This window comes from Oncorhynchus nerka, linkage group LG14, assembly GCF_034236695.1.
Source record: "Oncorhynchus nerka isolate Pitt River linkage group LG14, Oner_Uvic_2.0, whole genome shotgun sequence".
In the NCBI taxonomy this organism is placed as follows: Eukaryota; Metazoa; Chordata; class Actinopteri; order Salmoniformes; family Salmonidae; genus Oncorhynchus; species Oncorhynchus nerka.
This window is the reverse complement of record NC_088409.1, coordinates 87,538,871-87,564,756: the sequence shown is the minus strand read 5'-3', so window position 1 is coordinate 87,564,756 and position 25,886 is coordinate 87,538,871. Positions and strand designations below refer to the sequence as shown.

At 43.9% G+C, this 25,886-nt stretch overlaps 1 protein-coding gene across 2 annotated transcripts in view; it reads left to right on the top strand.

The window, feature by feature from the left end:
- gria4a (glutamate receptor, ionotropic, AMPA 4a) overlaps window positions 1–25,886 on the top strand; it is a 187,369-nt gene that overhangs the window by 136,849 nt on the left and 24,634 nt on the right. The window lies entirely within an intron of this gene.

The following is a 25,886-nucleotide window of genomic DNA, read 5'->3' as shown; positions in this document are numbered from 1 at the left end:
GTCTCTAGTTACCAATCTATCCAAACAGGTTAGTTCAACTGTCTTGTCTGTGGTTACCAATCTATCCAAACAGGTAAGTTCAACTGTCTTGTCTCTAGTTACCAATCTATCCAAACAGGTTAGTTCAACTTGTCTGTGGTTACCAATCTATCCTTGTCTGTGGTTACCAATCTATCCTTGTCTGTGGTTACCAATCTATCCAAACAGGTTAGTTCAACTGTCTTGCCTGTGGTTACCAATCTATCCAAACAGGTAAGTTCAACTGTCTTGTCTCTAGTTACCAATCTATCCAAACAGGTAAGTTCAACTGTCTTGTCTCTAGTTACCAATCTATCCAAACAGGTTAGTTCAACTGTCTTGTCTGTAGTTACCAATCTATCCAAACAGGTAAGTTCAACTGTCTTGTCTCTAGTTACCAATCTATCCAAACAGGTTAGTTCAACTTGTCTGTGGTTACCAATCTATCCAAACAGGTAAGTTCAACTGTCTTGTCTCTAGTTACCAATCTATCCAAACAGGTTAGTTCAACTTGTCTGTGGTTACCAATCTATCCAAACAGGTAAGTTCAACTGTCTTGTCTCTAGTTACCAATCTATCCAAACAGGTTAGTTCAACTGTCTTGTCTCTAGTTACCAATCTATCCAACCAGGTTAGTTCAACTGTCTTGTCTGTGGTTACCAATCTATCCAAACAGGTAAGTTCAACTGTCTTGTCTCTAGTTACCAATCTATCCTTGTCTGTGGTTACCAATCTATCCTTGTCTGTGGTTACCAATCTATCCAAACAGGTTAGTTCAACTGTCTTGTCTCTAGTTACCAATCTATCCAAACAGGTTAGTTCAACTGTCTTGTCTCTAGTTACCAATCTATCCAAACAGGTAAGTTCAACTGTCTTGTCTCTAGTTACCAATCTATCCTTGTCTGTGGTTACCAATCTATCCTTGTCTGTGGTTACCAATCTATCCAAACAGGTTAGTTCAACTGTCTTGTCTCTAGTTACCAATCTATCAAAACAGGTTAGTTCAACTGTCTTGTCTCTAGTTACCAATCTATCCAAACAGTTTAGTTCAACTGTCTTGTGTCTAGTTACCAATCTATCCAAACAGGTTAGTTCAACTGTCTTGTCTCTAGTTACCAACTCTTGTCTCTAGTTACCAATCTATCCAAACAGGTTAGTTCAACTGTCTTGTCTCTAGTTACCAATCTATCCAAACAGGTTAGTTCAACTGTCTTGTCTCTAGTTACCAATCTATCCAACCAGGTTAGTTCAACTGTCTTGTCTGTGGTTACCAATCTATCCAAACAGGTTAGTTCAACTGTCTTGTCTGTGGTTACCAATCTATCCAAACAGGTAAGTTCAACTGTCTTGTCTCTAGTTACCAATCTATCCAAACAGGTTAGTTCAACTTGTCTGTGGTTACCAATCTATCCTTGTCTGTGGTTACCAATCTATCCTTGTCTGTGGTTACCAATCTATCCAAACAGGTAAGTTCAACTGTCTTGTCTCTAGTTACCAATCTATCCAAACAGGTAAGTTCAACTGTCTTGTCTCTAGTTACCAATCTATCCAAACAGGTTAGTTCAACTGTCTTGTCTCTAGTTACCAATCTATCCAAACAGGTAAGTTCAACTGTCTTGTCTCTAGTTACCAATCTATCCAAACAGGTTAGTTCAACTGTCTTGTCTGTAGTTACCAATCTATCCAAACAGGTAAGTTCAACTGTCTTGTCTCTAGTTACCAATCTATCCAAACAGGTTAGTTCAACTTGTCTGTGGTTACCAATCTATCCAAACAGGTAAGTTCAACTTTCTTGTCTCTAGTTACCAATCTATCCAAACAGGTTAGTTCAACTGTCTTGTCTCTAGTTACCAATCTATCCAACCAGGTTAGTTCAACTGTCTTGTCTCTAGTTACCAATCTATCCAAACAGGTTAGTTCAACTTGTCTGTGGTTACCAATCTATCCTTGTCTGTGGTTACCAATCTATCCAAACAGGTTAGTTCAACTGTCTTGTCTCTAGTTACCAATCCATCCAAACAGGTTAGTTCATCTGTCTTGTCTCTAGTTACCAATCTATCCTTGTCTGTGGTTACCAATCTATCCTTGTCTGTGGTTACCAATCTATCCAAACAGGTTAGTTCAACTGTCTTGTCTCAAGTTACCAATCTATCAAAACAGGTTAGTTCAACTGTCTTGTCTCTAGTTACCAATCTATCCAAACAGTTTAGTTCAACTGTCTTGTGTCTAGTTACCAATCTATCCAAACAGGTTAGTTCAACTGTCTTGTCTCTAGTTACCAATCTATCCAAACAGGTTAGTTCAGCTGTCTTCTCGCTAGTTACCAATCTATCCAAACAGGTTAGTTCAACTGTCTTGTCTCTAGTTACCAATCTATCAAAACAGGTTAGTTCAACTGTCTTGTCTCTAGTTACCAATCTATCCAAACAGTTTAGTTCAACTGTCTTGTGTCTAGTTACCAATCTATCCAAACAGGTTAGTTCAACTGTCTTGTCTCTAGTTACCAATCTATCCAAACAGGTTAGTTCAACTGTCTTCTCTCTAGTTACCAATCTATCCAAACAGGTTAGTTCAACTGTCTTGTCTCTAGTTACCAATCTATCCAACCAGGTTAGTTCAACTGTCTTGTCTGTGGTTACCAATCTATCCAAACAGGTTAGTTCAACTGTCTTGTCTGTGGTTACCAATCTATCCAAACAGGTAAGTTCAACTGTCTTGTCTCTAGTTACCAATCTATCCAAACAGCTTAGTTCAACTTGTCTGTGGTTACCAATCTATCCTTGTCTGTGGTTACCAATCTATCCTTGTCTGTGGTTACCAATCTATCCAAACAGGTAAGTTCAACTGTCTTGTCTCTAGTTACCAATCTATCCAAACAGGTAAGTTCAACTGTCTTGTCTCTAGTTACCAATCTATCCAAACAGGTTAGTTCAACTGTCTTGTCTCTAGTTACCAATCTATCCAAACAGGTAAGTTCAACTGTCTTGTCTCTAGTTACCAATCTATCCAAACAGGTTAGTTCAACTGTCTTGTCTGTAGTTACCAATCTATCCAAACAGGTAAGTTCAACTGTCTTGTCTCTAGTTACCAATCTATCCAAACAGGTTAGTTCAACTTGTCTGTGGTTACCAATCTATCCAAACAGGTAAGTTCAACTTTCTTGTCTCTAGTTACCAATCTATCCAAACAGGTTAGTTCAACTGTCTTGTCTCTAGTTACCAATCTATCCAACCAGGTTAGTTCAACTGTCTTGTCTCTAGTTACCAATCTATCCAAACAGGTTAGTTCAACTTGTCTGTGGTTACCAATCTATCCTTGTCTGTGGTTACCAATCTATCCAAACAGGTTAGTTCAACTGTCTTGTCTCTAGTTACCAATCCATCCAAACAGGTTAGTTCAACTGTCTTGTCTCTAGTTACCAATCTATCCTTGTCTGTGGTTACCAATCTATCCTTGTCTGTGGTTACCAATCTATCCAAACAGGTTAGTTCAACTGTCTTGTCTCAAGTTACCAATCTATCAAAACAGGTTAGTTCAACTGTCTTGTCTCTAGTTACCAATCTATCCAAACAGTTTAGTTCAACTGTCTTGTGTCTAGTTACCAATCTATCCAAACAGGTTAGTTCAACTGTCTTGTCTCTAGTTACCAATCTATCCAAACAGGTTAGTTCAGCTGTCTTCTCGCTAGTTACCAATCTATCCAAACAGGTTAGTTCAACTGTCTTGTCTCTAGTTACCAATCTATCAAAACAGGTTAGTTCAACTGTCTTGTCTCTAGTTACCAATCTATCCAAACAGTTTAGTTCAACTGTCTTGTGTCTAGTTACCAATCTATCCAAACAGGTTAGTTCAACTGTCTTGTCTCTAGTTACCAATCTATCCAAACAGGTTAGTTCAACTGTCTTCTCTCTAGTTACCAATCTATCCAAACAGGTTAGTTCAACTGTCTTGTCTCTAGTTACCAATCTATCCAACCAGGTTAGTTCAACTGTCTTGTCTGTGGTTACCAATCTATCCAAACAGGTTAGTTCAACTGTCTTGTCTGTGGTTACCAATCTATCCAAACAGGTAAGTTCAACTGTCTTGTCTCTAGTTACCAATCTATCCAAGCAGGTAAGTTCAACTGTCTTGTCTCTAGTTACCAATCTATCCTTGTCTGTGGTTACCAATCTATCCTTGTCTGTGGTTACCAATCTATCCAAACAGGTTAGTTCAACTGTCTTGCCTGTGGTTACCAATCTATCCAAACAGGTAAGTTAAACTGTCTTGTCTCTAGTTACCAATCTATCCAAACAGGTTAGTTCAACTGTCTTGTCTCTAGTTACCAATCTATCCAAACAGGTAAGTTCAACTGTCTTGTCTCTAGTTACCAATCTATCCAAACAGGTTAGTTCAACTGTCTTGTCTCTAGTTACCAATCTATCCAAACAGGTAAGTTCAACTGTCTTGTCTCTAGTTACCAATCTATCCAAACAGGTTAGTTCAACTTGTCTGTGGTTACCAATCTATCCAAACAGGTAAGTTCAACTGTCTTGTCTCTAGTTACCAATCTATCCAAACAGGTTAGTTCAACTGTCTTGTCTCTAGTTACCAATCTATCCAACCAGGTTAGTTCAACTGTCTTGTCTGTGGTTACCAATCTATCCAAACAGGTAAGTTCAACTGTCTTGTCTCTAGTTACCAATCTATCCAAACAGGTTAGTTCAACTTGTCTGTGGTTACCAATCTATCCTTGTCTGTGGTTACCAATCTATCCAAACAGGTTAGTTCAACTGTCTTGTCTCTAGTTACCAATCTATCCAAACAGGTTAGTTCAACTGTCTTGCCTGTGGTTACCAATCTATCCAAACAGGTAAGTTCAACTGTCTTGTCTCTAGTTACCAATCTATCCAAACAGGTTAGTTCAACTGTCTTGTCTCTAGTTACCAATCTATCCAAACAGGTAAGTTCAACTGTCTTGTGTCTAGTTACCAATCTATCCTTGTCTGTGGTTACCAATCTATCCAAACAGGTTAGTTCAACTGTCTTGTCTCTAGTTACCAATCTATCCAAACAGGTAAGTTCAACTGTCTTGTCTCTAGTTACCAATCTATCCTTGTCTGTGGTTACCAATCTATCCAAACAGGTTAGTTCAACTGTCTTGTCTCTAGTTACCAATCCATCCAAACAGGTTAGTTCAACTGTCTTGTCTCTAGTTACCAATCTATCCTTGTCTGTGGTTACCAATCTATCCTTGTCTGTGGTTACCAATCTATCCAAACAGGTTAGTTCAACTGTCTTGTCTCAAGTTACCAATCTATCAAAACAGGTTAGTTCAACTGTCTTGTCTCTAGTTACCAATCTATCCAAACAGTTTAGTTCAACTGTCTTGTGTCTAGTTACCAATCTATCCAAACAGGTTAGTTCAACTGTCTTGTCTCTAGTTACCAATCTATCCAAACAGGTTAGTTCAGCTGTCTTCTCGCTAGTTACCAATCTATCCAAACAGGTTAGTTCAACTGTCTTGTCTCTAGTTACCAATCTATCAAAACAGGTTAGTTCAACTGTCTTGTCTCTAGTTACCAATCTATCCAAACAGTTTAGTTCAACTGTCTTGTCTGTAGTTACCAATCTATCCAAACAGGTTAGTTCAACTGTCTTGTCTCTAGTTACCAATCTATCCAAACAGGTAAGGTCTTGTCTCTAGTTAGTTCAACTGTCTTGTCTCTGGTTACCAATCTATCCAAACAGGTTAGTTCAACTGTCTTGTCTGTAGTTACCAATCTATCCAAACAGGTTAGTTCAACTGTCTTGTCTCTAGTTACCAATCTATCCAAACAGGTAAGTTCAACTGTCTTGTCTCTAGTTACCAATCTATCCAAACAGGTTAGTTCAACTGTCTTGTCTCTGGTTACCAATCTATCCAAACAGGTTAGTTCAACTGTCTTGTCTCTAGTTACCAATCTATCCAAACAGGTAAGTTCAACTGTCTTGTCTCTAGTTACCAATCTATCCAAACAGGTTAGTTCAACTGTCTTGTCTCTAGTTACCAATCTATCCAAACAGGTAAGTTCAACTGTCTTGTCTCTAGTTACCAATCTATCTAAACAGGTTAGTTCAACTGTCTTGTCTGTAGTTACCAATCTATCCAAACAGGTAAGTTCAACTGTCTTGTCTCTAGTTACCAATCTATCCTTGTCTGTGGTTACCAATCTATCCAAACAGGTAAGTTCAACTGTCTTGTCTCTAGTTACCAATCTATCCAAACAGGTTAGTTCAACTGTCTTGTCTCTAGTTACCAATCTATCCAACCAGGTTAGTTCAACTGTCTTGTCTGTGGTTACCAATCTATCCAAACAGGTAAGTTCAACTGTCTTGTCTCTAGTTACCAATCTATCCAAACAGGTTAGTTCAACTTGTCTGTGGTTACCAATCTATCCTTGTCTGTGGTTACCAATCTATCCAAACAGGTTAGTTCAACTGTCTTGTCTCTAGTTACCAATCTATCCAACCAGGTTAGTTCAACTGTCTTGTCTGTGGTTACCAATCTATCCAAACAGGTAAGTTCAACTGTCTTGTCTCTAGTTACCAATCTATCCAAACAGGTAAGTTCAACTGTCTTGTCTGTTGTTACCAATCTATCCAAACAGGTAAGTTCAACTGTCTTGTCTCTAGTTACCAATCTATCCAAACAGGTTAGTTCAACTGTCTTGTCTCTAGTTACCAATCTATCCAAACAGGTAAGTTCAACTGTCTTGTCTCTAGTTACCAATCTATCCAAACAGGTTAGTTCAACTGTCTTGTCTCTGGTTACCAATCTATCCAAACAGGTTAGTTCAACTGTCTTGTCTCTAGTTACCAATCTATCCAAACAGGTAAGTTCAACTGTCTTGTCTCTGGTTACCAATCTATCCAAACAGGTAAGTTCAACTGTCTTGTCTCTGGTTACCAATCTATCCAAACAGGTTAGTTCAACTGTCTTGTCTGTGGTTACCAATCTATCCAAACAGGTAAGTTCAACTGTCTTGTCTCTAGTTACCAATCTATCCTTGTCTGTGGTTACCAATCTATCCTTGTCTGTGGTTACCAATCTATCCAAACAGGTTAGTTCAACTGTCTTGCCTGTGGTTACCAATCTATCCAAACAGGTAAGTTCAACTGTCTTGTCTCTAGTTACCAATCTATCCAAACAGGTTAGTTCAACTGTCTTGTCTCTAGTTACCAATCTATCCAAACAGGTAAGTTCAACTGTCTTGTCTCTAGTTACCAATCTATCCAAACAGGTTAGTTCAACTGTCTTGTCTCTGGTTACCAATCTATCCAAACAGGTTAGTTCAACTGTCTTGTCTCTAGTTACCAATCTATCCAAACAGGTAAGTTCAACTGTCTTGTCTCTAGTTACCAATCTATCCAAACAGGTAAGTTCAACTGTCTTGTCTCTGGTTACCAATCTATCCAAACAGGTTAGTTCAACTGTCTTGTCTGTAGTTACCAATCTATCCAAACAGGTAAGTTCAACTGTCTTGTCTCTAGTTACCAATCTATCCAAACAGGTAAGTTCAACTGTCTTGTCTCTAGTTACCAATCTATCCTTGTCTGTGGTTACCAATCTATCCTTGTCTGTGGTTACCAATCTATCCAAACAGGTTAGTTCAACTGTCTTGCCTGTGGTTACCAATCTATCCAAACAGGTAAGTTCAACTGTCTTGTCTCTAGTTACCAATCTATCCAAACAGGTTAGTTCAACTGTCTTGTCTCTAGTTACCAATCTATCCAAACCGGTAAGTTCAACTGTCTTGTCTGTTGTTACCAATCTATCCAAACAGGTAAGTTCAACTGTCTTGTCTCTAGTTACCAATCTATCCAAACAGGTCTAACTGTCTTGTCTCTAAACAGGTTAGTTCAACTGTCTTGTCTCTAGTTACCAATCTATCCAAACAGGTTAGTTCAACTGTCTTGTCTGTAGTTACCAATCTATCCAAACAGGTAAGTTCAACTGTCTTGTCTCTAGTTACCAATCTATCCTTGGCTGTGGTTACCAATCTATCCAAACAGGTAAGTTCAACTGTCTTGTCTCTAGTTACCAATCTATCCAAACAGGTTAGTTCAACTTGTCTGTGGTTACCAATCTATCCAAACAGGTAAGTTCAACTGTCTTGTCTCTAGTTACCAATATATCCTTGTCTGTGGTTACCAATCTATCCAAACAGGTAAGTTCAACTGTCTTGTCTCTAGTTACCAATCTATCCAAACAGGTTAGTTCAACTTGTCTGTGGTTACCAATCTATCCAAACAGGTTAGTTCAACTGTCTTGTCTCTAGTTACCAATCTATCCAAACAGGTAAGTTCAACTGTCTTGTCTCTAGTTACCAATCTATCCAAACAGGTAAGTTCAACTGTCTTGTCTCTAGTTACCAATCTATCCAAACAGGTTAGTTCAACTTGTCTGTGGTTACCAATCTATCCAAACAGGTTAGTTCAACTGTCTTGTCTCTAGTTACCAATCTATCCAAACAGGTAAGTTCAACTGTCTTGTCTCTAGTTACCAATCTATCCAAACAGGTTAGTTCAACTGTCTTGTCTCTAGTTACCAATCTATCCAAACAGGTAAGTTCAACTGTCTTGTCTCTAGTTACCAATCTAGTCCAAAATCTAGGTTAGTTCAACTGTCTTGTCTCTAGTTACCAATCTATCCAAACAGGTAAGTTCAACTGTCTTGTCTCTAGTTACCAATCTATCCAAACAGGTTAGTTCAACTGTCTTGTCTCTAGTTACCAATCTATCCTTGTCTGTGGTTACCAATCTATCCAAACAGGTAAGTTCAACTGTCTTGTCTCTAGTTACCAATCTATCCAAACAGGTTAGTTCAACTTGTCTGTGGTTACCAATCTATCCAAACAGGTTAGTTCAACTTGTCTGTGGTTACTGTTACAGGTTTTGGTTTTTCCATTTATGTTTTGAGGTTGGATTTAAGCACGTACTGTATAGCACTTTAGCACATAGGGTGAACCGATTGGTATCACCTTGATAGTCAGCATGCGTTACAGCTGGGCTGGTTGCAATCTTGTTATTGGGAAGGTGCTGGCCCAGGTGCTATTTTAGAGTGGCTGGCCCAGTGCTCCAGTTGTCTTCAGAGATGTAGAGGGTTAACACCTAAAGTTGGCTCTCCTTATTTTCATTTCTAGACAAACAATCCTTTATCCGATCCTGTTTTCATTTTGTTCCACTTTTTTGGTTTGCTTCCGGTCTTTAAGTTTGGTGTGGGTTTTTCTTTTGTCTCTTCATTGGGCAAATTTAGTGAGCTCTCATGATGGGTGTCTTTTAGGCTCCTGTTGTTGTTGATAGTCAACTTTCATTGGACGCCCCCATGAGTGTCTTTCAGAACCCTTCCTGAATCCCCATCTCTTTTATTTTGGTTGTTGGTCAGTGACTCTTTGTTTGTTCCCTTTCTTTTTGAGCGACATATTTGGTTTTCTTGCATGGGAACGTAACATTACCAATTTTCCCAAACTGGTTAGTTAAACTGTCCTGTCTATAGTTACCAAAACGTCCAAACAGGGCAAATGCAGACAAGACACAACCGTGTGTGCTATCAAACGTACAAGGCCTTTGAAAACCAATGCATGGTCATAGCACACACTCTCACTTTTCGTGTTGCTGTAATGCAACAAAGGTTCAAGTGGAAAGGAATGACTATTGCCACAGGTTTGCAGAAGGGTCTGAAACTATCCGCCGCATTGTCGCAACCCCTATTACCAGCCTGTTCAACCTCTCTTTCATATCGTCCGAGATCCCCAAGGATTGGAAAGCTGCCGCAGTCATCCCCCTCTTCAAAGGGGGAGACACCCTGGACCCAAACTTTTACAGACCTATATCCATCCTGCCCTGCCTATCTAAGGTCTTCGAAAGCCAAGTCAACAAACAGGTCACTGACCATCTCGAATCCCACCGTACCTTCTCCGCTGTGCAATCTGGTTTCCGAGCCGGTCACGGGTGCACCTCAGCCACACTCAAGGTACTAAACGATATCATATCCGCCATCGATAAAAGACAGTACTGTGCAGCCGTCTTCATCGACCTTGCCAAGGCCTTCGACTCTGTCAATCACCATATTCTTATCGGCAGACTCAGTAGCCTCGGTTTTTCGGATGACTGCCTTGCCTGGTTCACCAATTACTTTGCAGACAGAGTTCAGTGTGTCAAATCGGAGGGCATGCTGTCCGGTCCTCTGGCAGTCTCTATGGGGGTGCCACAGGGTTCAATTCTCGGGCCGACTCTTTTCTCTGTATATATCAATGATGTTGCTCTTGCTGCGGTCGATTCCCTGATCCACCTCTACGCAGACGACACCATTCTATATACTTTCGGCCCGTCATTGGACACTGTGCTATCTAACCTCCAAACGAGCTTCAATGCCATACAACACTCCTTCCGTGGCCTCCAACTGCTCTTAAACGCTAGTAAAACCAAATGCATGCTTTTCAACCGATCGCTGCCTGCACCCGCATGCCCGACTAGCATCACCACCCTGGATGGTTCCGACCTTGAATATGTGGACATCTATAAGTACCTAGGTGTCTGGCTAGACTGCAAACTCTCCTTCCAGACTCATATCAAACATCTCCAATCGAAAATCAAATCAAGAGTCGGCTTTCTATTCCGCAACAAAGCCTCCTTCACTCACGCCGCCAAGCTTACCCTAGTAAAACTGACTATCCTACCGATCCTCGACTTGGCGATGTCATCTACAAAATGGCTTCCAACACTCTACTCAGCAAACTGGATGCAGTCTATCACAGTGCCATCCGTTTTGTCACTAAAGCACCTTATACCACCCACCACTGCGACTTGTATGCTCTAGTCGGCTGGCCCTCGCTACATATTCGTCGCCAGACCCACTGGCTCCAGGTCATCTACAAGTCCATGCTAGGTAAAGCTCCGCCTTATCTCAGTTCACTGGTCACGATGGCAACACCCATCCGTAGCACGCGCTCCAGCAGGTGTATCTCACTGATCATCCCTAAAGCCAACACCTCATTTGGCCGCCTTTCGTTCCAGTACTCTGCTGCCTGTGACTGGAACGAATTGCAAAATCGCTGAAGTTGGAGACTTTTATCTCCCTCACCAACTTCAAACATCAGCTATCTGAGCAGCTAACCGATCGCTGCAGCTGTACATAGTCTATTGGTAAATAGCCCACCCATTTTCACCTACCTCATCCCCATACTGTTTTTATTTATTTACTTTTCTGCTCTTTTGCACACCAATATCTCTACCTGTACATGACCATCTGATCATTTATCACTCCAGTGTTAATCTGCAAAATTGTAATTATTCGCCTACCTCATGCCTTTTGCACACATTGTATATAGACTCCCCCCTTTTTTTTCTACTGTGTTATTGACTTGTTAATTGTTTACTCCATGTGTAACTCTGTGTTGTCTGTTCACACTGCTAAGCTTTATCTTGGCCAGGTCGCAGTTGCAAATGAGAACTTGTTCTCAACTAGCCTACCTGGTTAAATAAAGGTGAAAAAAAAGAAAAAAAAAGGGTATTACATGGAAACGGAGAGGGATTTGTTGCATTTGAAAGAAACACTTGTTGTTGTTTCCTGCTCTCTGTTTGAAGAGAAAGGCCCACGCCTCTCCCTATCACTGGGGATCCTGGGTAATCTCCTTTACCTTTAAAGAATAGTCAAAGCTTCCCTCTCCTTTTACTGTCTCTCTCGATCTCTCTCACAATTCAAATCAATTCAATTCAAGGGGCTTTATTGGCATGGGAAACATATGTTAACATTGCCAAAGCAAGTGAAATAGATCAAAATTAACAGTAAACATTACACTCACAGAAGTTCCAAAAGAATAAAGACATTACAACTGTCATATTATGTATATATACAGTGTTGTAACGATGTAAAAATGGTTAAAGTACAAAAGGGAAAATAAATAAACATAAATATGGGTTGTATTTACAAAGGTTGTTTGTTCTTCACTGGTTGCCCTTTTCTTGTGGCAACAGGTCACAAATATAGCTGCTGTGATGGCACACTGTGGTATTTCACCCAGTAGATATGGGACTTTTGTTTTCAAATTCTTTGTGGATCTGTGTAATCTGAGGGAAAAATGTGTATCTAATACGGTCATACATTTGGCAGGAGGTTAGGAAGTGCAGCTCAGTTTCCACCTCATTTTGTGGGCAGTGTGCACATAGCCTGTCTTCTCTTGAGAGCCAGGTCTGCCTACGGCGGCCTTTTCTCAATATGCTCACCTAGTATGTACATAGTCAAAGCTATGTACAGACAGGATATTTTTGCAGAATTCTGCATGCAGAGTCTCAATTTGGTGTTTGTCCCATTATGTGAATTCTTGGTTGGTGAGCGGACCTCAGACCTCACAACCATATAGGACAATGGGTCCTATAAATGATTCAAGTATTTTTGGTATGTTGCATTTTATGTTCCCTTTGATGGCATAGAATGCCCTTCTTGCCTTGTCTCAGATTGTTCACAGCTTTGTGGAAGTTACCTGGGGCGCTGATGTTTAGGCCAAGGTATGTATAGTTTTTTGTGTGCTCTAGGGCAACAGTGTCTAGATGGAATTTGTATTTGTGGTCCTGGTGGGTGACTGAACCTTTTTTGGAACATCATTATTTTGGTCTTACTGAGATTTACTGTCAGGGACCAGGTCTGGCAGAAACTGTGCAGAAGATCAAGGTGCTGCTGTAGGCCCTCTTTGGTTGGTGAGAGAAGCACCAGATCATCAGCAAACAGTAGTCATTTGACTTCAGATTCTAGTAGGGTGAGGCCTTGTGCTATAGACTGTTCTAGGGCCCTCGCCAATTTGTTGATATATACAGTTGAAGTCGTCATAAAGTCATAAAATCTCGTTTTTTCAACCACTTCACAAATTTCTTGTTAACAAACTATAGTTTTGGCAAGTCGGTTAGGACATCTACTTTGTGCATGACACAAGTAATTTTTCCAACAAATGTTTACAGACAGATTATTTCACTTAAAATTCACTGTATCATAATTCCATTGGGTCAGAAGTTTACATACGTTAAGTTGACTGTGCCTTTAAACAGCTTGGAAAATTCCAGAAAATGTCATGACTTAAGATGCTTCTGATAGGCTAATTGACATAATTTGAGTCAATTGGAGGTGTACCTGTGGATGTATGTCAAGGCCTACCTTCAAACTCAGTGCCTCTTTGCTTGACATCATGGGAAAATCAAAAGAAATCAGCCAAGACCTCAGAAAAACCTCCACAAGTCTTGTTGATCCTTGGGAGCAATTTCCAAATGCCTGAAGGTACCACGTTAATCTGTACAAACAATAGTATGCAAGTATAAACACCATGGGACCACGCAGCCGTCATACCGCTCAGGAAGGAGACGCGTTCTGTCTGCTAGAGATTAATGTACTTTGGTGCGAAAAGTGCAAATCAATCCCAAGAATGATGAAGCCACTGCTCCAAATCCGCCATAAAAAAAGACAGACTACGGTTTGCAACTGAACATGTGGACAAAGATCATACTTTTTGGAGAAATGTCCTCTGGTCTGATGAAACAAAAATATAACTGTTTTGCCATAATGACCATCATTATGTTTGGAGGAAAAAGGGGGAGGCTTGCAAGCTGAAGAACACCATCCCAACCGTGAAGCAAGGGGGTGGCAACATCATGTTGTGGGGGTGCTTTGCTGCAGGAGGGACTGGTGCGCTTCACAAAATAGATGGCATCATGAGGACGAGAAATTATGTGGATATATTGAAGCAACATCTCAAGACATCAGTCAGGAAGTTAAAGCCTTCCAAATGGACAATGACCCCAAGCATACTTCCAAAGTTGTGGCAAAATGGCTTAAGAACAACAAAGTCAAGGTATTGGAGTGGCCATCACAAATCCCTGACCTTAAATCCTATAGAAAATTTGTGGGCAGAACTGAAAAAGCATGTGCGAGCAAGGAGGCCTACAAACCTGACACAGTTACACCACCTCTGTCAGGAGGAATGAGCTAAAATTCACCCAACATATTGTTGGAGGCTTGTGGAAGGCTACCTGAAACCCAAGTTAAACAATTTAAAGGCAATGCTACCAAATACTAATTGAGTGTATGTAAACTTCTGACCCACTGGGAATGGTGATGAAAGAAATAAAAGCTGAAATAACTCATTCGCTCTACTATTATTCTGACATTTCACATGCTTAAAAGAAAGTGGTGATCCTAACTGACCTACGACAGGGAATTTTTACACGGATTACATTTCAGGAATTATGAAAAACTGAGTTTAAATGTATTTGGCTAAGGTGCATTTAAACTTCCAAATTCAACTGTATGTTGAAGAGGGTGGGGCTTTAGCTGCATCCCTGTCTCACCCCGCGACCCCTTTGGAAGAAATTTGTGTGTTTTTTACCTATTTTAACCGCACACTTGTTGTTTGTGTACATGGAATTTGTAATGTCATATGTTTTTCCCCCAACATCACTTTCCATAAATTTATAGAGCATGCCAAATTGAGTTGAAGGCTTTTTTGAAATCAACAATGCATGAGAAGACTTTGCCTTTGTTTCAGTTTGTTTGTTTGTCAATTAGGGTTTGCAGGATGAGAACGCGGTCTGTCATACGATAATTTAGTAAAAAGCCAATTTGACATTTGCTCAGTACGTTGTTTCACTGAGCTGTACAAGTCTGCTGTTAATGATAATGCAGAGGATTTTCCCAGGGTTGCTGTTGACGCATATCCCACGGTAGTTATAATGGGGTCAAATTTGTCTCCACTTTTGTGGATTGGGGTGAACAGTCCTATGTTCCAAATATTGGGGAAGATGCCATAGCAAGGGATTATGTTAAAGAGTTTAAGTATAGCCAATTGGAATTTGTGGTCTCTATATTTTATCATTTCATTGAGGATACCATCAACACCACAAGCCTTTTGTATTTGTCCCCCTCTCAATCAGAAAGATTTCTGGCTCCCAGGTGTCTTTTATACAGGTAACGAGCTGAGATTAGGAGCACACTCTTAAAGGGAGTGCTCTTAATCTCAGTTTGTTACCTGTATAAAAGACACCTGTCCACAGATGCAATCAATCAGATTCCAAACTCTCCACCATGGCCTAGACCAAAGAGCTCTCCAAGGATGTCAGGGACAAGATTGTAGACCTACACAAGGCTGGAATGGGCTACAAGACCATCGCCAAGCAGCTTGGTGAGAAGGTGACAACAGTTGGTGCGATTATTCGCAAATGGAAGAAACACAAAGAACTGTCAATCTCCCTCGGCCTGGGGCTCCATGCAAATTCTCACCTTGTGGATTTGCAATGATCATGAGAACGGTGAGGAATCAGCCCAGAACTACACGGGAGGATCTTGTCAATGATTTCAAGGCAGCTGGGACCATAGTCACCAAGAAAACAATTGGTAACACACTACGCCTTGAAGGACTGAAATCCTGCAGTGCCCGCAAGGTCCCCCTGCTCAAGAAAGCACATATACATGCCCGTCTGACGTTTGCCAATGAACATCTGAATGATTCAGAGGACAACTGGGTGAAAGTGTTGTGGTCAGATGAGACCAAAATGGAGCTCTTTGGCATCAACTCAACTCTCCGTGTTTGGAGGAGGAGGAATACTGCCTATGACCCCAAGAACACCATCCCCACCGTCAAACATGGAGGTGGAAACATTATGCTTTGGGGGTGTTTTTCTGCTAAGGGGACAGGACAACTTCACCGTATCAAAGGGACGATGGACAGGGCCATGTACCGTCAAATCTTGGGTGAGAACCTCCTTCCCTCAGCCAGGGCATTGAAAATGGGTCGTAGATGGGTATTCCAGCATGACAATGACCCAAAACACATGGCAAAGGCAACAAAGGAGTGGCTCAAGAAGAAGCACATTAAGGTCCTGGAGTGGCCTAGCCAGACTCCAGACCTTAATCCCATAGAAAATCTGTGTTGGGAGCTGAAGGTTCGAGTTGCCAAACGTCCACCTTAATGACTTGAAGAAATGCTGCAAAGAGGAGTGAGACAAAATCCCTCCTGAGATGTGTGCAAACCTGGTGGCCAACTACAAGAAACATCTGACCTCTGTGATTGCCAACAAGGGTTTTGCCAAGTACTGTATAACATCACTCAAATCTAAAACTTACAGTAATGTACATAGTACCAGCTCCTTCCTAGCCTCAAAAGAAAAACAAGCCTTATGCCGGTAATAAAATCCTATTTTCAGCTTGAGCTTCCTTATCAAGTTCTCTACATGCACAGTGAAGCTCAGCTATTCATCAATCCACACACCCAAATATTTGCACACTTTAACTTGCTCTATAGTGTGTCCAGCCAATTTATCAATGACATGATTAGTAACATGCCTGGCATTTGAAAATACCATGCATTTTGTTTTACCAGAATTTAGAATCAGCTTTAAATCATACAGATTCTGTTGTGTGATGTTAAATGCTCTTTGGGCATTTGAATAAAGAACAGTATCACCTGCATAAAAATGAACATTTGCTGTTTCAATAAGATCCCCAATGTTGTTGATATGCAAAATGACAACAGTGGGTCCAAAATAGAACCTTGCGGAACACCTGAGTACACCTCTATGGACTCAGATTTACAACCATCCGCCATTACACATTGTGCACGATTTGATAGGTAATTTATAATCCAATCTAGAGCCTGTCCAGTAATTCCACAACATTTTAACCTTTGCACTAACACAGCATGGTCCACGGTGTCAAAAGCCTTCGACAAATCAATAAAAACAGACACACAATGTAACTTCTTATCAAGAGCACAGTGGATGCCATTTAAAACCTTCAATGTTGCTGAAACAGTGCTGTGGCCAGACCTAAAACCTGATTGCATTCCATTTAAGATGTTGTTTTCTTGGAAGTAGGTCTTTAGCTGCCTACTAACTAAGGACTCCAGTACCGTTGACAGTACAGACAATTTTGATGAATGCTGTCACCTCCAGGTAGGTGTTTGTCCCCCTGTGTGCTGAGGGTGTCAGGTTCTTGTCCGGTTCCGGCATTTAGGTCGCCACAGACTAGTACATATCCCTGGGCCTGGAAATGATTGATTTCCCCCTCCAGGATGGAGAAGCTGTCTTCATTATAGTATTGGGATTCTAGTGGGGGGATATAGGTAGCACACAGGAGGACATTTTTCTCTGTTAAGGTCATTTCTTTTTGAATTTGTAGCCAAATGTGAAACCTTCCTGTTTTGACTAATTTAATGGAGTGAGTTAGGTCTGCTCAATACCAAAGTAGCATACCCCCTGAGTCCCTTCCCTGTTTCACACCTGGTAGTTTGGTGGATGGGACTACCAGCTCTCTGTAACCTAGAGGTCAACCAGTGGGTCTGTCTTCTCTATACCATGTTTCTTGTAGGATGACAATGTCTGTATGTATCATTTCTTTGATGAAGTACAAGTTCCTGCTCTTTAGGCCAAAGGCAGATGACTTTGTGTTCCATAAAGTGTCCAATTGTTTTGGTTGTGTGGTTTGGCCTAAGCACAGTAAGTGTGAGCAGAGCCTGCTGAGCATCTGGTACATGCCATTATCTTGGGCAAGTGTAAGAGTGGGGGTTGGGCCTGTTTGCCTGCTCATGGCCTGGACTTATGTGTGACTTCCATTTTGAGGCCCTCATTGCGGGAGGGGGGGCATGGGGTGGGCAGGAGGGGCATAGGTCTGATCTGAGGGGGCCTAAATGTGGTATGGGCGTGGTTGACTTGGCGGGGTGTCGATTGGTTGGGGGTGGGGGGTGGATGTGGATGTGGCTGGTGGTGTTGCGTTCTGTTGTGGTCTAGGTGCAGTTCCTCTCGGCGTGGGGGGGTGCGTTTGAGAGTGATGTCCTTTAGTGTCCGGGTATTTCTGTATTGTTTTAGTGATTCACCATAGTGAAGGCGTAGACTCAGGTCTCTTTGTTTTTCGTTGGACAGGTTTCTCAATTTCTTTCTTAGGTTTTTGGATTCTTCATCAATCCATTTGTAATTGTTGTTCATTTTCTCCGCTGTGATGTTGAGGCTATGGTCAAGGGCTGGGGTGGACTGTTCTGCTGTGGTGTTGAGACTTTTGTCTGGTGCTGAGGTGAGCTGTTCTGCTGGCTTCTCTGTGGGGGTGGCCACCTCTCTAGTAGGTTGTTCTCTGTCACACACCACCCCCCTCACCCTCTCCTCCATCCCCCTCACCCTCTCCTCCATCCCCCTCACCCTCTCCTCCATCCCCCTCACCCTCTCCTCCAGCAGCCTGATCCTCTCCTCCTCCTTCTTCTCCTGCTCATGCTTTTTATCATGCTGAGGTTGTCTCACCACAGTCCAGAGTGCAGATGTGTCTCTCTCCACCTCCGGCTCTCTGGGTCTGGATAAGGGAGTGTTGTTGTGCTGGACTGTTGTCTGGGTCTGTGCTGACTGGAGTGTAATCACCTTCTTCATCCAGCCCCTCCTGCCTTACCTCCAGCTGGGTAAATGTATCCTTCATTTCAATGAGGGAGTAGTAATCTGTGCTGGGAGGTTGACTTTCCGCTTGGGGTTGCTCATCTGTGGGGTTATATAATGAAGAGGTTTGGTCTGACCTGCTCGGGGTGAGGGTATCTTTCTCAAGGGCCCTGTGCCCTGTACCAGTACTGTTCCAGACGTACAGCAATTTGTATTAGCTGAATCAGAGTCCTCGTTATCTAGTATCCTGTTTCCACCCCTCGGTAACACCCCCTCTCTTAACAGAGTGTGTTAATATAGCTCTGTGCCATGCCAGGGGAGGGTCTGGTTAATATAGCTCCATGCCAGGGGAGGGTCTGGTTAATATAGCTCCATGCCAGGGGATGGTCTGCTTAATATAGCTCCATGCCAGGGGAGGGTCTGGTTAATATAGCTCCATGCCAGGGGAGGGTCTGGTTAATATAGCTCCATGCCAGGGGAGGGTCTGGTTAATATAGCTCCATGCCAGGGGAGGGTCTGGTTAATATAGCTCCATGCCAGGGGATGGTCTGGTTAATATAGCTCCATGCCAGGGGAGGGTCTGGTTAATATAGCTCCATGCCAGGGGATGGTCTGTGTTAATATAGCTCCATGCCAGGGGATGGTCTGGTTAATATAGCTCCATGTCCAGGGGAGGGTCTGGTTAATATAGCTCCATGCCAGGGGATGGTCTGTGTTAATATAGCTCCATGCCAGGGGAGGGTCTGGTTAATATAGCTCCATGTCAGGGGAGGGTCTGGTTAATATAGCTCCATGCCAGGGGAGGGTCTGGTTAATATAGCACCATGCCAGGGGATGGTCTGGTTAATATAGCTCCATGCCAGGGGATGGTCTGGTTAATATAGCTCCATGCCAGGGGAGGGTCTGGTTAATATAGCTCCATGCCAGGGGATGGTCTGGTTAATATAGCTCCATGCCAGGGGATGGTCTGGTTAATATAGCTCCATGCCAGGGGATGGTCTGGTTAATATAGCTCCATGCCAGGGGATGGTCTGGTTAATATAGCTCCATGCCAGGGGATGGTCTGGTTAATATAGCTCCATGCCAGGGGATGGTCTGGTTAATATAGCACCATGCCAGGGGATGGTCTGGTTAATATAGCTCCATGCCAGGGGATGGTCTGGTTAATATAGCTCCATGCCAGGGGAGGGTCTGGTTAATATAGCTCCATGCCAGGGATGGTCTGGTTAATATAGCTCCATGCCAGGGGATGGTCTGGTTAATATAGCTCCATGCCAGGGGATGGTCTGGTTAATATAGCTCCATGCCAGGGGATGGTCTGGTTAATATAGCTCCATGCCAGGGGATGGTCTGGTTAATATAGCTCCATGCCAGGGGATGGTCTGGTTAATATAGCTCCATGCCAGGGGATGGTCTGGTTAATATAGCACCATGCCAGGGGATGGTCTGGTTAATATAGCACCATGCCAGGGGATGGTCTGGTTAATATAGCACCATGCCAGGGGATGGTCTGGTTAATATAGCACCATGCCAGGGGATGGTCTGGTTAATATAGCTCCATGCCAGGGGATGGTCTGGTTAATATAGCTCCATGCCAGGGGATGGTCTGGTTAATATAGCTCCATGCCAGGGGATGGTCTGGTTAATATAGCACCATGCCAGGGGATGGTCTGGTTAATATAGCTCCATGCCAGGGGATGGTCTGGTTAATATAGCACCATGCCAGGGGATGGTCTGGTTAATATAGCTCCATGCCAGGGGATGGTCTGGTTAATATAGCTCCATGCCAGGGGATGGTCTGGTTAATATAGCTCCATGCCAGGGGATGGTCTGGTTAATATAGCTCCATGCCAGGGGATGGTCTGGTTAATATAGCTCCATGCCAGGGGATGGTCTGGTTAATATAGCTCCATGCCAGGGGATGGTCTGTGTTAATATAGCACCATGCCAGGGGATGGTCTGGTTAATATAGCTCCATGCCAGGGGATGGTCTGGTTAAGGGGGGGATGGTCTGGTTAATATAGCACCATGCCAGGGGATGGTCTGGTTAATATAGCACTCCATGCCAGGGGATGGTCTGGTTAATATAGCTCCATGCCAGGGGATGGTCTGGTTAATATAGCTCCATGCCAGGGGAGGGTCTGGTTAATATAGCTCCATGCCAGGGGATGGTCTGGTTAATATAGCACCATGCCAGGGGATGGTCTGGTTAATATAGCACCATGCCAGGGGATGGTCTGGTTAATATAGCTCCATGCCAGGGGATGGTCTGGTTAATATAGCTCCATGCCAGGGGATGGTCTGGTTAATATAGCTCCATGCCAGGGGAGGGTCTGGTTAATATAGCTCCATGCCAGGGGATGGTCTGGTTAATATAGCTCCATGCCAGGGGATGGTCTGGTTAATATAGCTCCATGCCAGGGGATGGTCTGGTTAATATAGCTCCATGCCAGGGGATGGTCTGGTTAATATATGCCAGGGGATGGTCCATGCCAGGGGATGGTCTGGTTAATATAGCACCATGCCAGGGGATGGTCTGGTTAATATAGCACCATGCCAGGGGATGGTCTGGTTAATATAGCTGTGCCATGCCAGGATGGTCTGGTTAATATAGCTCCATGCCAGGGGATGGTCTGGTTAATATAGCTCCATGCCAGGGGATGGTCTGGTTAATATAGCACCATGCCAGGGGATGGTCTGGTTAATATAGCACCATGCCAGGGGATGGTCTGGTTAATATAGCACTCCATGCCAGGGGATGGTCTGGTTAATATAGCTCCATGCCAGGGGATGGTCTGGTTAATATAGCTCTGTGCCAGGGGATGGTCTGGTTAATATAGCACCATGCCAGGGGATGGTCTGGTTAATATAGCACTGTGCCAGGGGATGGTCTGGTTAATATAGCACTAGGGGATGGTCCATGCCAGGGGATGGTCTGGTTAATATAGCTCCATGCCAGGGGATGGTCTGGTTAATATAGCACCATGCCAGGGGATGGTCTGGTTAATATAGCTCCATGCCAGGGGATGGTCTGGTTAATATAGCTCCATGCCAGGGGATGGTCTGGTTAATATAGCACTCCATGGTCTGGTTAATATAGCAGGGGGGATGGTCTGGTTAATATAGCTCCATGCCAGGGGATGGTCTGGTTAATATAGCTCCATGCCAGGGGATGGTCTGGTTAATATAGCTCCATGCCAGGGGATGGTCTGGTTAATATAGCTCCATGCCAGGGGATGGTCTGGTTAATATAGCACCATGCCAGGGGATGGTCTGGTTAATATAGCACTCCAGGGGATGGTCCAGGGGGGATGGTCTGGTTAATATAGCTCCATGCCAGGGGATGGTCTGGTTAATATAGCACCATGCCAGGGGATGGTCTGGTTAATATAGCACCATGCCAGGGGATGGTCTGGTTAATATAGCACCATGCCAGGGGATGGTCTGGTTAATATAGCACCATGCCAGGGGATGGTCTGGTTAATATAGCTCCATGCCAGGGGATGGTCTGGTTAATATAGCTCCATGCCAGGGGATGGTCTGGTTAATATAGCACCATGCCAGGGGATGGTCTGGTTAATATAGCACCATGCCAGGGGATGGTCTGGTTAATATAGCTCCATGCCAGGGGATGGTCTGGTTAATATAGCTCCATGCCAGGGGATGGTCTGGTTAATATAGCACCATGCCAGGGGATGGTCTGGTTAATATAGCACTCCATGCCAGGGGATGGTCTGGTTAATATAGCACCATGCCAGGGGATGGTCTGGTTAATATAGCACCATGCCAGGGGATGGTCTGGTTAATATAGCTCCATGCCAGGGGATGGTCTGGTTAATATAGCACCATGCCAGGGGATGGTCTGGTTAATATAGCTCCATGCCAGGGGATGGTCTGGTTAATATAGCTCCATGCCAGGGGATGGTCTGGTTAATATAGCACCATGCCAGGGGATGGTCTGGTTAATATAGCTCCATGCCAGGGGATGGTCTGGTTAATATAGCTCCATGCCAGGGGATGGTCTGGTTAATATAGCACCATGCCAGGGGATGGTCTGGTTAATATAGCACCATGTGCCAGGGGATGGTCTGGTTAATATAGCTCCATGCCAGGGGATGGTCTGGTTAATATAGCACCATGCCAGGGGATGGTCTTGTTAATATAGCTCCATGCCAAGGGATGGTCTGGTTAATATAGCTCCATGCCAGGGGATGGTCTGGTTAATATAGCTCCATAACAGGGGATGGTCTGGTTAATATAGGTCCATGCCAGGGGAGGGTCTGGTTAATATAGCTCCATGCCAGGGGATGGTCTGGTTAATATAGCTCCATGCCAGGGGATGGTCTGGTTAAAATAGCTCCATGCCAGGAGATGGTCTGGTTAATATAGCTCCATGCCAGGGGATGGTCTGGTTAATATAGCTCCATGCCAGGCGATGGTCTGGTTAATATAGCACCATGCCAGGGGATGGTCTGGTTAATATAGCTCCATGCCAGGGGATGGTCTGGTTAATATAGCTCCATGCCAGGGGATGGTCTGGTTAATATAGCACTGTGCCAGGGGATGGTCTGGTTAATATAGCTCCATGCCAGGGGATGGTCTGGTTAATATAGCTCCATGCCAGGGGATGGTCTGGTTAATATAGCTCCATGCCAGGGGATGGTCTGGTTAATATAGCACCATGCCAGGGGATGGTCTGGTTAATATAGCTCCATGCCAGGGGATGGTCTGGTTAATATAGCTCCATGCCAGGGGATGGTCTGGTTAATATAGCTCCATGCCAGGGGATGGTCTGGTCTAATATAGCACCATGCCAGGGGATGGTCTGGTTAATATAGCTCCATGCCAGGGGATGGTCTGGTTAATATAGCTCCATGCCAGGGGATGGTCTGGTTAATATAGCTCCATGCCAGGGGATGGTCTGGTTAATATAGCTCCATGCCAGGGGATGGTCTGGTTAATATAGCACCATGCCAGGGGATGGTCTGGTTAATATAGCACCATGCCAGGGGATGGTCTGGTTAATATAGCACTGTGCCATGCCAGGGGATGGTCTGGTTAATATAGCTGGTCTGGTTAATATAGCCATGCCAGGGGATGGTCTGGTTAATATAGCTCCATGCCAGGGGATGGTCTGGTTAATATAGCTCCTGTGCCAGGGGATGGTCTGGTTAATATAGCTCCATGCCAGGGGATGGTCTGGTTAATATAGCACCATGCCAGGGGATGGTCTGGTTAATATAGCTCCATGCCAATATAGGGATGGTCTGGTTAATATAGCTCCATGCCAGGGGATGGTCTGGTTAATATAGCTCCATGCCAGGGGATGGTCTGGTTAATATAGCACTCCATGCCAGGGGATGGTCTGGTTAATATAGCTCCATGCCAGGGGATGGTCTGGTTAATATAGCTCCATGCCAGGGGATGGTCTGGTTAATATAGCTCCATGCCAGGGATGGTCTGGTTAATATAGCACCATGCCAGGGGATGGTCTGGTTAATATAGCTCCATGCCAGGGGATGGTCTGGTTAATATAGCACCATGCCAGGGGATGGTCTGGTTAATATAGCACCATGCCAGGGGATGGTCTGGTTAATATAGCACCATGCCAGGGGATGGTCTGGTTAATATAGCACCATGCCAGGGGATGGTCTGGTTAATATAGCTCCATGCCAGGGGATGGTCTGGTTAATATAGCTCCATGCCAGGGGATGGTCTGGTTAATATAGCTCCATGCCAGGGGATGGTCTGGTTAATATAGCTCCATGCCAGGGGATGGTCTGGTTAATATAGCTCCATGCCAGGGGATGGTCTGGTTAATATAGCTCCATGCCAGGGGATGGTCTGGTTAATATAGCTCCATGCCAGGGGATGGTCTGGTTAATATAGCACTGCCAGGGGATGGTCTGGTTAATATAGCTCCATGCCAGGGGATGGTCTGGTTAATATAGCTCCATGCCAGGGGATGGTCTGGTTAATATAGCTCCATGCCAGGGGATGGTCTGGTTAATATAGCACCATGCCAGGGGATGGTCTGGTTAATATAGCACCATGCCAGGGGATGGTCTGGTTAATATAGCACCATGCCAGGGGATGGTCTGGTTAATATAGCACTGTCCATGCCAGGGGATGGTCTGGTTAATATAGCTCCATGCCAGGGGATGGTCTGGTTAATATAGCTCCATGCCAGGGGATGGTCTGGTTAATATAGCTCCATGCCAGGGGATGGTCTGGTTAATATAGCTCTGTGCCAGGGGATGGTCTGGTTAATATAGCTCCATGCCAGGGGATGGTCTGGTTAATATAGCTCCATGCCAGGGGATGGTCTGGTTAATATAGCACCATGCCAGGGGATGGTCTGGTTAATATAGCTCCATGCCAGGGGACGGTCTGGTTAATATAGCTCCATGCCAGGGGATGGTCTGGTTAATATAGCACCATGCCAGGGGATGGTCTGGTTAATATAGCTCCATGCCAGGGGATGGTCTGGTTAATATAGCACTGTGCCAGGGGATGGTCTGGTTAATATAGCACTGTGCCATGCCAGGGATGGTCTGGTTAATATAGTGTGCCAGGGGATGGTCTGGTTAATATAGCACTCCATGCCAGGGGATGGTCTGGTTAATATAGCACCATGCCAGGGGATGGTCTGGTTAATATAGCTCCATGCCAGGGGATGGTCTGGTTAATATAGCTCCATGCCAGGGGATGGTCTGGTTAATATAGCTCCATGCCAGGGGATGGTCTGGTTAATATAGCTCCATGCCAGGGGATGGTCTGGTTAATATAGCTCCATGCCACTGGGGATGGTCTGGTTAATTAATATAGCTGGTTAATATAGCATGCCAGGGGATGGTCTGGTTAATATAGCACTGTGCCAGGGGATGGTCTGGTTAATATAGCTCCATGCCAGGGGATGGTCTGGTTAATATAGCTCCATGCCAGGGGATGGTCTGGTTAATATAGCTCCATGCCAGGGGATGGTCTGGTTAATATAGCACCATGCCAGGGGATGGTCTGGTTAATATAGCTCCATGCCAGGGGATGGTCTGGTTAATATAGCTCCATGCCAGGGGATGGTCTGGTTAATATAGCTCCATGCCAGGGGATGGTCTGGTTAATATAGCTCCATGCCAAGGGATGGTCTGGTTAATATAGCTCCATGCCAGGGGATGGTCTGGTTAATATAGCTCCATGCCAGGGGATGGTCTGGTTAATATAGCACCATGCCAGGGGATGGTCTGGTTAATATAGCTCCATGCCAGGGGATGGTCTGGTTAATATAGCTCCATGCCAGGGGAGGGTCTGTGTTAATATAGCACCATGCCAGGGGATGGTCTGGTTAATATAGCTCCATGCCAGGGGATGGTCTGGTTAATATAGCTCCATGCCAGGGGATGGTCTGGTTAATATAGCTCCATGCCAGGGGATGGTCTGGTTAATATAGCACCATG